This window comes from Python bivittatus, unplaced genomic scaffold (assembly GCF_059951505.1).
Source record: "Python bivittatus isolate LINGU-HERP-01145 unplaced genomic scaffold, Pbiv_v1 ctg000100_np1212, whole genome shotgun sequence".
Lineage (NCBI taxonomy): Eukaryota > Metazoa > Chordata > Lepidosauria > Squamata > Pythonidae > Python > Python bivittatus.
The window spans coordinates 4,968,421-4,984,317 of record NW_028277038.1 but is presented as its reverse complement, the minus strand read 5'-3'; the positions used below and the strand labels follow the sequence as shown (position 1 = coordinate 4,984,317).

At 42.1% G+C, this 15,897-nt stretch overlaps 1 long non-coding RNA gene across 1 annotated transcript in view; it reads left to right on the top strand.

The window, feature by feature from the left end:
* Positions 1–15,897, top strand: part of LOC148216582 (uncharacterized) — an 84,895-nt gene that overhangs the window by 22,701 nt on the left and 46,297 nt on the right. The window contains exon 2 of the long non-coding RNA XR_015795144.1: positions 6,753–6,854. This is a non-coding gene — a long non-coding RNA (uncharacterized LOC148216582). The remainder of the gene's footprint in view (positions 1–6,752; positions 6,855–15,897) is intronic.

Sequence of the window (15,897 nt, the reverse complement as noted above, 5' to 3'; positions counted from 1 at the left end):
GGAGGGGCGGGGGAGTCTGAATTTCTAGCCACTGTAACTTAGGACCATGTTCTTATTGGATTTTAAAGGGTCCAGTTGTCACCCTAGCTATTTTTTTGGCCTTCTGAAGCAATTTGTTATAATGCATTGTACAGTTGCCTGGAATTATCTTACTTTAGGATCCTTGGATAGCTCACGAAGAGCTAATGAAACTGAAAACCCATGAGTAACATTAACAAATCACTCCTGGGGGGGGGTATTTTTCCTACTAATCTAGTCTGCCCGTTTATTAAAAATAAGCTTTCATTCTGTTTCAACAATAGAGTCTTTATCATATTAGACCTGACACATCCCATTTGTAAATATGTATTTCCTCCGTCAGTTCCTAATAAATCTTTGGGAATCTATAACCCCATTGATACAGATGTAACCATCTCATTCGTCTTTCCTCGTTTTCACCTTTGTTTATTATTGACTAATTGCCTGCCAGATTGAAAATATGACAGAGGATGTTATGTCTGAGTAGCTTGATTTCCAACTAGCGTTAAGTAGAAAGCACTCCCAGTCGTCGGCAAATCAAAACAGGACAATTGTATGTTTGGATGCTGGGTTACGTTTTGAGAAGTGGCAGGGGTAGTTTAAAGTGGAGGTCCCCACCCACCTCTTTCTTCTTTTCCCCAGTGCCATTTTTGGGGTTGAATGGGTTCCCGCAAACTTCTTGTTGCTCTTTATTAAAGCACTGGCAGTTAGAGTTACAACAAACGGGGAGGGAAGAGAGATTTTAATACACGTTGAGAGATGATTTAAGAACCCCAAAAGGGGGGCAATTAAAAAAAAACAGAAGCAATAAAACGATAGTTCAGTTCCTCTGAAACAGCTTGACAAATGATTTTTCTTCTTGTAGACTGGGTATGTGAAGGCTGGGGTGCTAAAGCCATCCTTTCCTTCTCTGTGCCAGAAGCATTGGGCGTCTGATGTCAGAGATGGGTGAGTTGGACTTGCTGAGGTCTACATGCCCTCAGTGGTAATTTGTTGGGAGCTGTGTGCGAAGGACCCCAGTCTGCTGGCCTTTTGCAAAGCCATGAAGACCTGGCTCTTCCCCCTGGCACTGGCACTGTTAGTTGTGGGGGCTCTGGTCTGTCTGTGGTTAATGATTTTGTGTTCTTCCTGAGCCTCAATGTGGTTTTATTTGTTTTTTCTTGGTTTAATAGAATGCTTTGTTTTTATTCTGTTTGTTGCCCAGAGTTTCTTGCATAGATGGGTGGCCATATTAGATATATAGATAGGCTATTTTTCTTTCTGTCCTCTTATTTTCCTCCCTCTCTTCCTTTACTCCTTCCCCATTTGTGTTAGCGAGCTCAGCTGATCAGTTGAAATTAGGACTGAAGGCTTCCAATGGTTCTCAAACTGCAGGTTGCCAATCTGTGTCCTGTTGGAAGGGCTGTCAGAGGACAGTGCTCTAAATCCTTTTATTTTATTTGACTTGATTTATTTTCTGAGCTTTTTATGTTCCTCCCATCCAGCAGGACCCTGAGCGGCTAGTGCTCGCTACTTACAGTAAAAATATGAACGTACAAAAATAGTACAATCAGATAATGAACTACAGTGAGAACAATATAACAGAAGTTGGTAAGAAAGGAACGAAAGCTGCTGAAAGCCAAAATACACCAATATAACCCAGGGTGGGAGTTCAGATTGATACCATTGTGGGACCTTTTTGAGAAGCTGGGTTTTAACAGTTCTCTTAAAATTCAACTGGGGGGGGGGCTGGTCTGATCCTTGCCAGAGTTTCAAAGAAGGGGGGATTCAAAAGATGCAAATTCCTTCGGCCCAGTAGATGACAATTCCTGGAGTAAATTTACTTCTGCTCAACCAATGAGTTTGTCATTACAGTCCCATAGATATCCCGCCTGATTCAGGTTTATAAAGATATAAAGCAAAGTTTACAGCCAAGGAACCCTCAGGAGAAGCATTATGGGTCTTGGGATTGCCCCTCTACAGTCTGTAGAACCTGGTCTGAAGAACTGCTAACAACTCACCTGATTACAGTTTTCTCTGTCAAGATTAGTTCTCTTGCGTTTCTCTTCCACTTCAACGCCTGTGAATTTAATGCAAGTTGGCCATCTCCGGGTAACTGGTTTTTATCTTTGCCTGCCTGTCTTCCTGCTTTCCTTCCTGGCATTGTGTAGGTGGACACTCAAGATGGTATTGGAATTGGTGATGGGAGAATGTGTTTTTTTTTCTCAAGGCATTCAAGGGCAAACTGGATCTGCATCTGCCAAGGAATGTGGTAGCTTCTTCCTCACTGGTAGAACCTGCGTAGACCAAGAGGTTGAATGAGATGTTCTCCCAAGACCCCTTCCAACTTTGTCCCTGGGTTATACATGGTACTCAGTGATGTGATTAATTTGGTTTTAGCTTAGAGTGCCAAAGCTCAGAGCCTTTGTTTCTTTCTACCCTAATTTCTTACTGAAGGTAGAATGAGACCTTTTTTGTCTTCTGATGTGAGCCTTTTCTTCAAGCAAGTGTGGAATGCAATTAATTAATGGATCCGCCCCCGCCCCCCACCTGCCTTAATTAACACACTGCATAAATACATGGCCAAGGTCAAAAGCTCTCATTGGCCTTTAAAAGGCTGCAGAGAAAGAGAGTTTGCGGGCTGTCGCTACTGAGGCTGAGTGTCCCTTCTGAGAGGCAGGTGGGTAAGGTTCTTGACAGCCCTTTTGTTCCTAATCAATGGGAAATTAATTGGTTTCTTTTAATGGGGAAGGAACCAGGAACTCCCTACAACCTGCTGCATGGGATGTGTGCAGCTGGGTTTGTTCAGGCCAAAAGATTGTCGGCAGTTCTCTCTGCCTTTTGTCAGCAGACAATGGTTGACTTTTAACCAAATCATTGGTGTTCGCCAATGCTTGTCTTTGGCCACAGTTCAGATGTCTCTGATGACTGGGTAGGAAGGAGGAACCAAATAATCCTTTTTTTTCTTTCCAATCGTTTTTATGGAGAGCAAGTTTGGAAATTGTGAGTCATCTGTCATACACAGCTGTCTTGTGTCCCAAATGACAGACTGTTTAGTATTATGTATACATGGAATTAGCTCCTATTTATCTCAATGGACACATTTCTTCCCCCCAAAACAGCACTTGATCAGGGACAGGCATCCCCAAAATTAGAGTGGATGGTTATGAAACTTCTTGATGAGTTTCCATTTCTCCTCTTGGTGGGGTTGTCCCTTTATCTGTCATCCATCAATCTGGCCACTGTACTATCCAGACCATATTTTTCCAAGCGCTGTATTTTAGCGCTGGTTTCTTGGTTTTGGACATTAAATCTGTACCACAGGCGGCAAATTCTGGCAAAACCCCGCTTTGTGTCCCTTCCTTTAACTTGCTTAACGAGGCCCTAATTTGACTCCATTTACTCCAATTAGTTCAGTTTGATTTTGTTTACTTCAGATGTTTGATTAAACTTTGCTTAAAATGGAACTAATCAAAGGAGCAGTTCAACTTAGTTAAACAAGCAAACTAAGCGAATTAATGCTTAAGCTGAAGCAGATGCTCTGTTTCGACTGTTCTCGCGTTGGCAAGGAACTCCAAAGAGGAAGAGGATTAGGAGAACAAAGACTGCCACGGCTGGGAGACCTGGTTCAAATTTGCCTGGGTTCACACAACATGTCAAGCTAGTTGAGGCTCAGTGTGTTATGGAAACCAAGCCAATATGCTTGATTTAAAATTCAGGCAAATCCATGTCATTGGGTTAACTCAATAAGATTTTGTTCAGTAAATACATAGTGTGTGAACCCAACCCTCGGGTGTGCTGAAAAGTTGCAGTTACACCATCTTCTTCAAAGGTGGGGAAGAAAAGAGGTTGATGAGTGATTTCTTTAAGAAAGAAAAGTGCTGGATTTGAACCTGGGAGACCTTAAAGGCTGTGGAACTCTGCGCTTGGGCTCTATTGTGACTTTTCACAACATATATCTTAGTAACGTGCATTTAAATGCTGATAGTTAGAAATGCAGGGGAAAAGAAGATACTTTGCATTTGTTCATGGGTGGTCTATTCTATTTCACGTGTGCCTGAGTGGAAACATGATGCAGAAGTGGAAAAAGAAGGATTTTAATTCACATCTTCCATGCTGGACCCAGGCACAGTTTGATATTTTGATTGGTGCCCTGAGTTATAACTGTCACAAACATCAAATACCCATTCTGAGGCAGAGGGATAAATATATTGCTTTATTCTCTCTCTTTCTTTTGAGTGATTTGTTTTATCTCCAGGCAAATATCATTCTCTGCCTCTTGGAAGGGTTTTTTTTTTCCTTTCCTGTTGCTGTGTTGGTTCTTTCGGTTTTGCTAAGGTCTAAAAGGAGATAAAATGCAGTGCCTCATTTAAAAAACAGGCCCTTGAGACAACAGAAAAAAAAACCTTGATGGAATAAGAAAGGAAGGAAGCAGATGGTTAAGCGTTAAACTGCACTCATACTACAACATCTGGCAAAATACTGCACCTGTACATGTGCCAAAATACATCTGAAGAGCATCCTGATTTAAATAACATGTTTTGCATTTGAGAACAATTAACACCAGTATTTGCATAGTATGAACTGTGGAACTCATCCACATTATATGTGTGCAAGAAGAATAGGGACGTGGACCCGGTGGGTTCTTTACTATGAAAGGTGAGCATGTCCATGATGCTTTCATCCACCAAATCTTCTCTGTAGTAGGGGGGTGCAGCTTGTTGCACGCAACCTGCTGTAGCTCTTTAAAGCAGCCATGTCTTTTCCTAGGATCATGCGTCTGCCACGTGTTTTGAGGCAAAGACACAACCGTGTTCAAGAGTTGCAGGCGGCCATGTCTGCACAGAAGGATGATTTTGGAATCAAATCTGAAGCCCTTTACAGCTGTATTTTTTCATCTGTATTGAATCTAGTAGATACATTTCTCTGCTAGCCTGGAAATTAAGATCTAATACTGCAAATGGGGTAGGCATCTCTAGGGACAGGACAAACTGAGTGGCTCCCAGACTGTCTGGATTGCTGATTGAAGTCCATCCTCAACCACGGAAGCTCCTTCAGTAACTTTTGGAGGGTCAGTGTCTCCCAGCCTGACCTACTTCCCAAGCTAGCTGTAGTCAGAGGAATTTGGAAGAGGGAGTGCTATGTAAGCTGTCTTGGTCTCTTGGAGGAAAGGTGAAATATAAATCAAATTAAGATAGAGACCAGATGACCATCTGTTGTGGTTCCTGCATTGGGTAGAGTTGCACTAGGTGATCTCCAAAGTCTCTTCCAACCCTTCCATTATTTGATTCAGTGGATGGATGATAGATAGACAGATAGACAGATTGAGAAGGGAAGCTGTAGAAATTGGTTGCTTTGGTCAGGCCTGGCATGCCATCAAGCAGTTTAGGTGATGGTCTTGGAGGTAAATGTTAGACCGTGCTGGCTGGGGAATTCTGGGAGTTGAAGTCCACACATCTTAAAGTTGCCAAGTTTGAGAAGCACTGTGCTAGACTGTAATTGAATCCTAACTTCACAGACTGAGTTCACCCATTAAGCTATGCCATGACTTGTTATAACCTTGGTTTATCAATTTAAGACCCAACTGGCTGGAATACAATATGCTAAATTCACAGACCAAGGGCTGAGAAGCTGATTTCTAATCTGGTTGCACAGGATTCATGGTTATTCTCTCATTTCCCTCTTATAATCCCTTCTCCTTGAAAAATGCATGGGGCATCTTTTAAATCTGTGGAATCTCCCTTTGAATTTATACCTGCGGTTTCTGCAAGACATTCTTTATTCTTAGTCATTCAGCTGAGAAATAGACAATCAGAACCAACCCATCTTGAGATGTGAGTCCTAATGGCCATGATCTAGTTCTTGGGCCTCAGCCTCACTTTTGCAGAGAAAACTTGGTCATCTTGATCTGTGTTGCAATTTTGGTAGTCTAGCTCACCTCCTGATAAACTCATTATATTTGTGAATCTGAAAACGACGGTTGACTGAAGAAGTACATTCTTTTTTTGGAAAGTCTATTTCCCGCCCCCAATTTGTTTTTATTACAGTTTTCTCGCACGTAATACAGATGGCAGCTGTTTTCATTGGGATGTTTGCTTAGTTTTAACAGAGTGTTTAGACAGACAAAGTGGTGTGCAGGGAGGAGGAAAAGCACAGAAATTCCCTTTTTCTTTTCTCCCACTTTTATGACTTCATTAAATACTCGCTTGGCATAATCCCCATTCCGTGTCTTAATAAATGGCTACATTTTAAAACAACATCATATCTTGATTTTAGATCAGTTAATATATTTGTGTTTTACAGCAAAACTGGATTGACATACTTGGCGTAGCTTGTGTATACAGCATTTATTGAATAATTTGAATAATTGGCTGGGTTCCCACAACACTCTAAATCTTTGCTTGTGGTTTACAAACACAATGCCTGAGTTCAGACAACATGCAACTGGAAGCAAAGAAACCGAACGATGCCTGAAAACACAATGTGTGAACCAAACCTTTGAAAAAGAATTATTCATATGGTTCACACATCTGTTGGCTTATTGCTAGTGTAGCCAGAACTCTTCCCACAATTATGGTTTCCCATTATACAGTAAAACCTTGGATTGCGAGTAACTTGTTCTGCGAGTGTTCCCCAAGATGAGCAAACATTTCTAATAAATTTTAACTTGATAAACGAGCGATGTCTTGCAATACGAGTAGTATGTGATGCCAAACGTCACATGGTCACAACACATGGTTCTTCTCTCGCTGCAGGATTGTGGGTGGTTGTCTCCCATGCTAGTGATAGTGAAAGTCGTCCTACACAATAACCCTCCTCTCTCGTCTCCCTCACACCAGCCACGAAGGTTTTCAAAGGTAAGTGCAGGTTACCGTATTTTTCCGACTATAAGACGATACTTTTTTCTAAAATCCTTACGCTAAAAATTGAAGGGTGTCTTATTCAAGGAAGTAAGCCGAGGAGAGAACCGCGCGGTTGCAAAACTGCCCATACTTTGTCTCTGCAAACAGGCTTCCTCCTATTTCTAGCCTCCAATCACGAGTGAAATAGCTTGACTCTGCAAACAGGCTTCCTCCAATCACGAGCCTCCAGTCACGAGTGAAACTGCCCATACTGTCTCTGCAAACAGACTTCCTCCAATCACGAGCCTTATGGAACTGACGTCAGCTGATGCTGAACAAACCAATTGGAGGAAGTCTGTTTGCAGAGACAAGCTATCGGCAGTTTCACTCGTGATTGAATGTAATCAGTTATGCAAAAGAGCATGGAAATAGAGCTGCAGAGAGACGGTTTGGACCTCCTCCCACCGAGTGTATCAGGTCAACGTTACCTAATTACTAAATAAAAATGTGTTCTGCACTATCTTTAAAATATTGATTTCTTAATTTTGGGTTGGAAAAGTGGGGGTCGTCTTGTACATGGGAGCGTCTTAGTGACGGAAAATACGGTAATTTGTTTTAGTTTTCTTTATATTTTGTATTTTCTTTATTATTTTGTATTATATTACAGTATTGTTATCATTTTTATATGAATATTTTTGCATTGTGGAACGAATCATCTGAGTTTCCATTATTTCTTATGGGGAAATTCGCTTTGATATACGAGTGCTTTGGATTACAAGCATGTTTCCAGAACGAATTATGCTCGCAAACCAAAGTTTTATGGTATATGAACACAGCTTTGATCTGCTGATCAGTGACTTATCAAACTTCAATCGCCAACTTGCATGTGAGAATGCCATTCTGTGAAAATTTCCCGTCTCTACCAGAACCCTGTTTCCTGGTGTGGTAATTTTTCCCTTGGTGCAGCCTGGATGGAAGGTTGGACAGAGCAAATACATTAAAATGGCTTAGTTGCTTTGTCCCCATCTGACCTTCCTTAAAAAAGCAGTTTTTGGAAACCTTTCCATGTTTCCTTGAGAGTTCCACTTTCTTTTTCCAAGTCAGCAGCTGTCAACCCAACCAGGTAGAGCTGACTAAGAAACCAACACCGTGTAGGTCAGGACTACTTTTATTGTAAAAAGCTTTAGTAACAGCATCTTGCAAGTCTGAATGTGCCTCCCCTCCCTTTATCTTCATGTGAACTAGGGAGGAGCTTGTCTGAGACTTTTTCTCAAGTTATTTTCTTGGCCCAGGCTCAAGCCCCTCTTATCTGACCATTGCCTTGATAGCAGCTCTTCTCCTATCCTTCAAGACCATTCTCTCTGCCCTCTACTACAGCATCTCAGGGATGACCCAACCCCCTGCTAATAGTAGGAATTACTGCACTACATTCTTAATTGTTTCCTCCTGCCCTTTCTCTTTCACTTCTCAGTGGATTCCCAGTGGCCCTGTACATATAATGAATTTCCCTGCCATTCACTCTATTCTCTGGATAACTGCTCTTCACTGACTAGCCTCCCTGGGTTTGTGGGAATTTATGGAGGCCTTCATAGGCAGTGAGGGATCTCCAAAGAGAGTTAGAGCAGAGCAGCAAAGGAGACTTTGCCAAAGGGGGCAAGAAACCAGCTGCAGAGAACTGGGTCTCCCTCTCGTCTTGCATCCATTCCCCAGCTCAGCAGAGGCAAGTTGTGCTCTGTTCCTTGTGAATCCACCCCTTCAGTTCAGCCATGGCCCTTCCACAATTCTTTTTCCACTTTCTAGCCTTCCCAGTCTTGCCCTGGAATTCTCAGGTGGCCCTAAAACTGGGTAACTTTGACTTTGTCCAGTAGCTAAAGAATGACTTTGGCTTGCTATGGACTGAAGCATTATGTATCTGGATATCAGTGATCAAATCAAGGCAGGGTCTGTTGTTTGTTTGTTGATCATTTACATTTCTAAGGCCATTCCACTCATCAGTGACTCTGGGTGGCATACAAAATTAAAAGCAAAGGTGTAAAATAACAGAGCTAGACAGAAAAGAATCACGGTCATCTTGGTGCCTAGATACCCACTTGAAACCTATGAAGGCCTGATGTAGGGAACTCCCACATAGGTGAAGATCACATAGGACACACATTGATATAAGGGTCACAGTTTTACCAAAGATAGGACACCACGCTGTAACTTTTTGGCAAATGCATCCAGAGGATGTTGGCAGTGGAGGGGGGATTCACAAAGCTAGAATCCTCTGAAAAGTTAATTTGTTCAACCCAAGAGCTGGATGCTTGCATGAGTTCCAGAGAAACGCTTCTCTAAATGTAGTTATTTGGTCACCGAAGTTTCCCTTTGGAAAAGAATTTAACGACCTGCCAATTTCTGCTCCTTCTCTACTTGGAAGGCGACTCAGTTCTAATAAGCTTTTGGTTGTAGAGGAGAGCTGAAGTTGAGAAGCATGGTATCTGTAAGTGTTGATAGAAATGTATTGGCTTAATACTTCTCAAAGTGAAGGTGTGGTTGGCACTGACCCATTTCAGTATGCCAAACACCGAAGTGCTTAAGTCTTTGATTCATATCCTTCTAGTCTGACTTTGTAGAAGAAAGCAGAAGGCTTAAGTTGGCAGACTGACTTAAAGCAAAAAAATCCATTCTGGGCAGAGCAAAGGAGGGTTGTGCCAATTGGCCAGCGTGCTCCCTGCTGTAGTTTTCATCCTTGCAAAATATTCTTGATGGCCAAGAAAGAGAACACCAGCCCAAATCCAGGGCAAAGATATTTTTAAAAGTGCAAGGAACCCTGCTTATTTTTCTTTGTCCTTCACTGAAGAAATTAAACTTTTTAGTATGAAGCGTCTTGGCTGACAGTTTTAGGAAATCCGGGTGTTGTAAACATGAGCAAAATTCCTTTATTTTGGCAAGCGCAGGTGGGCAAAGTTCAAGAGTGCTAATTTAGATACATTTATTATGGCACACGGTTTCTCAAATTCAATTAGAGCTTTTGGATAGAAACATGGATTGCAGTTCCAGTAAAGAGGACCTTTATTTTGTATTGTAGTTTAAAGAAAAACAAAGTGGGAGACGAGGTGGCCCCAAGTCCTTGATATAAGATGGTTCAACATCGCCAAGAAAAACACGACTTCTACAGGTTGGACAGTATCCAGCATTTACCTGTCCTCTGAACATGGGGGGGGGGGGGCTAGAATTCAGAAAAAAATAAAAACCACGTCCAGGTTCACAGCAACTGAAAGTGCAGGATGACTCTTTGCTGTCCTCTTGATTCTGTTTAGCTATCCATTCATTTTCATTCCAACTCTAATGGTTCTTTATTGGAAGGGGTGGGGAGGAAGTGGGAAGCTGCTTCTGTTCTGAAAGGCAGCGATTATGGCTTTAAAAATAAATAAATAAGTAAAGCCATAATCACTGCCTTCCCAAACGCTTCATCCTTACAACTGAACACCCGCTTCCACCCTTCTCATGAATTGAGCTTTGCAGCATCCCTACGAAGGAGAAATCCTGCAAGGAAGGGGATGGAAAGGAATAGCTCACAGCAGTGTTGCTCAAACTTGGCCACTTGAAGATGAGTGGACTTCAACTCCCAGAATTCCCCAGCCAGCCATGCTGGCTGGGGAATTCTGGGAGTTGAATTCCACTCATCTTCAAGTGGCCAAGTTTGGACAACACTGGCTCACAGCATGAGGTTTTTCTCGGAATTTCTCGCTTGAGAAAAGCCCCACCAGAGAGGAAAAATCGGCTTAAGTTTCAAGAGTTATCAGGCATTGAGATTCCAGTTGGCATTGGAAGCTTGAAGGACCAAGATAGCTTCAAAAGAAAAAGAAAAAAAAAAGGAAGAAAGGAGAGAGAGAAAGAGAGAGATCAATCTAAGATCCAGACGGAAAAAGATTGCATCTTCTGTTAGGTGCCTCGCCTTTCTAGAATTATGCCATTTGTATAGAATTTGGTAAATTGCATTGACAATAGGTAGCAGGTTGAAAGAACACGAGTGGTCCCATTTTTATTCTCTCCCCCACCTTGCCAATTCCACCCTGTCATTGGGGTCTTGCTTCCTATGTGTGAGATTTGGCATACTTGTGTTCACTAAGTGGTTTTGATTTCCATCTGTCAGCTGCCAAGATGGGTGAGGAGTTGACACCCACCTTTATAAACTGCGAACATTTCACTAGTGTGACAACCGTGTTAAGGATGTCTAACATTCTGGGTAATCGGCTGCAAACCAGCCTTGTCCCAACCTGGTGTCTTCTACAACTCCCATGTCTCCTTAGCCAAAATGATCATTTGTGAGCACCATGTGGGTGCTCTGTAATTCAGTCTAAATCGGACCTGTGTTAGTGTCCAGGATTTTATGTCATATTCCATTCTGTGGTTTGGGTGGTGCCTGTGTGGCTGTTTTAATTGCAGGAAAATCCGTCTTGCTTTGCATCATTCTGTGATATGCAGGAACTCCCCAACATACATTTCCTTTTTTTGCAGAGTCTTCAATAGAAAGGCTAGCAATTAGCAGACCGCACCATTGCCCCATCTGTGGTGTGGCAGAATCCACTTTGTTGATTTAGCCCCATCCACTCCCACTGAAACCCGCATCAAACTTATTTTACATCCTTCTCCATCTTAAATCCATAGTATCATAGAACCGGATAATAGGAAGGGACCACAAGGTCATCTAGTCCAGTCTTCTGCAGCATGCAGGAAAACTGATTCAACCATCCATGAGAGGTGGCTGTCCAGAGATGGAGAACCCCAATGCCTTAGGTAGACATTGTACAGACGATACATAACCTTTTCTTCCACCTGAGCCACCTTTCTTCTGGAAATTCTGCACTGAAATTAAAGGAATTTGGGGGGAAGAATCCCCTCTTCTTCTGAGAGTTGTTTTATAGCCTGTTCTCCAAGTAATTGTAATTTAAAACAACAACATCTCTCAAGCTGTCCAGTAGCAAAGGGAGTTGATGCTTTTGTGTGTGTGCATGTGTGTGCGTGTGTCTTTCTCTGTGTACAGCTCTTGCAAATGTAATAAAGAGCTGGAGGGTTGGTACAATGAAGTAAGTGATTTCTTGGTGACCTGTGGGAATCTCCCCCTTGCTTCCTCTGTTGATGTGAGTTTGCATTGAATAGTAATGAATATATTATTCATTGCCACCCACTAGGGAGAGCATTGTGGCAGTTCGAGCATAGATCTGTAACAACAATATTGCAACGAAGAAATGGAAAGAGAGGGAGGGAGGGAGGGAGGGAGGGAGGGAGAGAGACAAGGAAGCTGTTCAACAAGATTGAGAAGTCTGATAGTTGCTCCTTCAGGGAGGAATATGTGAGATACATTTCAAACAGGGAGCGAGAAATCTGTGCTTACCACTTTGGAGAAGTGATGCATTAAACTGTATTGGTGGAAGGTTTGTCTTTCTCTTGCTTTATTCAATGGGTGGCCCTGAGAACAAGATTACTCCAGAAAGGCTGGCATGACAGCTGGTGCTCTGAATCAAGTAACCCTTCCAGCTGACCAGAGGCGGGGTTAGCCCCCGAGGATGAATCAAATAGGTGGGTTGGAAATTGTCACATTCTGCTCATGAGGTTTTTCCGTCCCGATTCTGCAGACCTGCGTTTTTACCACTGAAGGCTGGAAGAAGATTAGGGCTGATGGAAATTCCCCCACCCCAGAGATCTTTTCGAGTCGACTGAAAGAACAGTAGCGTAAATAAATCAGGGTATTATTTACGGTAGGCCACATGGCCTCTACATTTCGGAGATTTCTTGGATGATGGGTTCTTAAGGAACTCACCCAATAAGCCCACTTGCTCAGCTTCTCCTTTGGGGCATAGTTTAGAATGATAAGGGAATTAATGGCATGCTTCTTAGTTGAGGCACGTGTGTGCAACAGTAGCACATGAGAACAAGGAAGCCCCCCAAAAGAGAGGTTGTAGGAGTTGGCAGGGCCCCCTACAGGCATGGAAGCCTTGCGGCTTCTTGATGATGGTTTTCCTGTGGGTGCCATGATTTTGTAAGGCATCTTTGGAAGTGAGGTGGGTGAGAAGGAAGGTGGCCTTTTCAGTGGCAATTCTTCCATTGTTCAAATAAATGAATATCCTAGAAAAGTTTATCTGATCCCACATTCTCTGAATTTCAAGATGATGTTTTGTCCAAACAGTTCTGACTTTTGTTCCTTAAGTGAACCAAGATTGGATGAGAATTTTGACATAGAGGGCCTCAGCTGTTGGTTCTTCTGGTGTATTACTTTGATTACCACTATCTTTATATTTTTGAAAAACACCTCCCGACTTATTACAATACTGAATATTTATGATGTTTTAAATAGTTTTCTTTTATTACTAATCACTGTGAATATTTCGGTTTAAACTCAGCAGTGGAGTAATCAGGTGGAGAGACAGATCAGCATATATTTGGGCCTAAGGCTAGTTGATTCTTGAAATTAATGATTGCACCAAAATTTGGATCTGAAATACATGCTGGAGATTGTACAAGCCAATCTTGGAACATAGAGTGCAATTAAAGGTTTTCCCCGGGGAGCCTGCTTCCAAAGACACTTGGCCCAACGTTTTGGCCCAATGGAGTTGTTGGGAATCTAACCTCCCCTACAAGAACACATTTCGGAGCATGAACAATGTGGAGCACATGTTCAGGAAAAAAATAACAAGGAAGCACCCAAGTGCAATACATGAAACATGTATACTAAGAAAAGTATGGCAGAGAAGAGTGGATGAGGAGGACCTTCACGCGCTCATGCAGACTTCTCCAAGTATTCCAATCTGAAAAATGAGTCCAACCCAACTCAGGGTTTAGTCCTGCTGTGATGTGACTTGCTGCTTCCTGGAATCTGCACATGGAAGCTACTCACTGGCACAGCTTCTAGAGGAAAAGACAGGCACAAGTTTGTGGGAGTTTCCTCTCCATCTGGGGCTATCTTACATTCAGAGGTCAGAATCCAAGATCTTCCTGTCAACCAGCATAAGTCATACAGTCAAAACAAATGTTGATTGCTAGTTCCCACTGCATACATACAAATAGAGCTTCAGAGCTTCAAGTGAAACATCTGGAATCTTTGCCCCAAGCTTCAGGGGTAAAGTGGCTGCAAGCATGAATGTAACTATGTATTCCGCCTCAAAGGTGCTGCTTATTTGATTTCCCTTTTTTTTGGTCTCCTCCTCTTCCATTTGCCTTCTAGACAGATTAAATCTATTTCCCATTCTCATGGTCAAGGAGGAGATTTGGAAGACTGTTGATGTTCTGCATTGATTTTTGTTTCATGCAGCTGCTTGATAACAAGGGGAGAACGGGCAATGCTCTGGCATGGAATTGTGACAAAACTGAACATGCTGATGATACCTTGGCAGGGAGGAGGCCTCATGACTCAATCCGATAAATATTTCTCAACTCAGATTTTACCATGTGAGAAACCTCCATTATCTAAAGATCAGTAGTAAGCATCCATAAGCTCTTGCCAGAGGGGAAGCTATTATTGTTTGTTTATTCCACATACGTTCAAGCCAGGATAATACAGAGGATGCTGTGCCAAAATTCTTGTCTGCTTACATGAGACCATTCCATCTTTGGAGACACAGTTCTAAATATATTTTAGAAAGTGAGTATCTTTCTTGAATTCCAAGTGAAAGAAGTCCCATGGACTTCTCATCCCACTCCTTCGTTTTCAAAGTTTTTTTTTATTATTATTATTAAAAGCTTGGTGTTTACTCTTTCAACAGAATGCCTCTGATAATTAAGTTAACTGCACTCTGTTGCTGAAGAATAGCACCATGTTGCTGGTTTTATCTTAAGACTTCCACTGTTATCATAATTGAAAGGCTGACCTTGTTTTAAGCAAGCTTTAGGCACGATGTTGAGCAACTCTTGAATAAAGCCAGTAAGAACTTTTGGGATTATGTAGGACTTGAGATGGACTTCTTCAGTAAGGTGCTGAAGACGTTTCTTATCCTGCAAAAATGCATTTCATTTATCAATGTCGGCCCTATCACAAACACCTTGTCAGAGCTGCCACACGTTTTTCCAAATAATTTTTCATCTCCTTGCAGGCTATATATTTAACATCTCAAACAGCAGGAACATCAAAATGACTGGAGGAGGATTGTTACAAAGCAGATGGAATGTCTTTTCTTTTCCCTTCTGGGGGCAGAAAATATTTCAGTGGCATACAGCCAATGTGCTTTATCAGTAGGAATACAGCAAATAAAATAAGGCAGGCCTGCACTGAATCTTATTTCTCTAAACCTTTCTCTATTTCCTTTCATTTCAGAAGGGAACACTGGCACACCGAGTGTTAACTGATCACCATTCATTTCTTTCTTTCTTTCATTTATTTATTATTTAAGGACTCCATCACTGGAGGCTTTCAAGCAAAGGTTGAGCAGCCATTTGTCTAGGAGGATATGTGGATTCCTGCCCTGAGCAGGGGTTGAACTAGAATACCCCAGAATGTCTTCTGATGCTATCTTCTGTGATCTTATCCTTCTAGTAGGTTCAGCAAAGCCAATATGGTTGTCTTTCCTGCCATCTTCTCAACCTTGTGAAGAAGGTTTGCTCTAAGACAGAATTCTCAGCCTGGGACTTCCCAGTAAACTTCACAAATATATGAGAATTTGAACTGAGGACTCTCTCTTCCCAGGCTGATCCTCTGGTCCAGCAGAACAGAACTTCTGTTTCCAGCAGAGCAGGAAGTGGGCTAAATTAGGGGTGCAAATCTTAACTCCATCCATTGCATAGAAAATGCAAGAAGAAGCAGATTCACCTCCAACCGTTCTCCTTCCCCAAGATATACGAGATACCTTCCATCAACTTTGTCGCTGGGGAGATGGGAGCAGGACTGAATAAACAATCCTGTTATTAATAGTATTAACTTTTAGTGTGGTTAACTCAGTTTCTCAACATTGTAGCAACACCTGGCAAAAATAGGTGATCTACCTCTGCATTCTTTCTTTTTTAAAAATGTGAATGGATCCAAGACTAAAACAGTCTGCCCTCTCCTCATTTAGATTTATAATTGAACTGGCTTCATGGCTTGGCT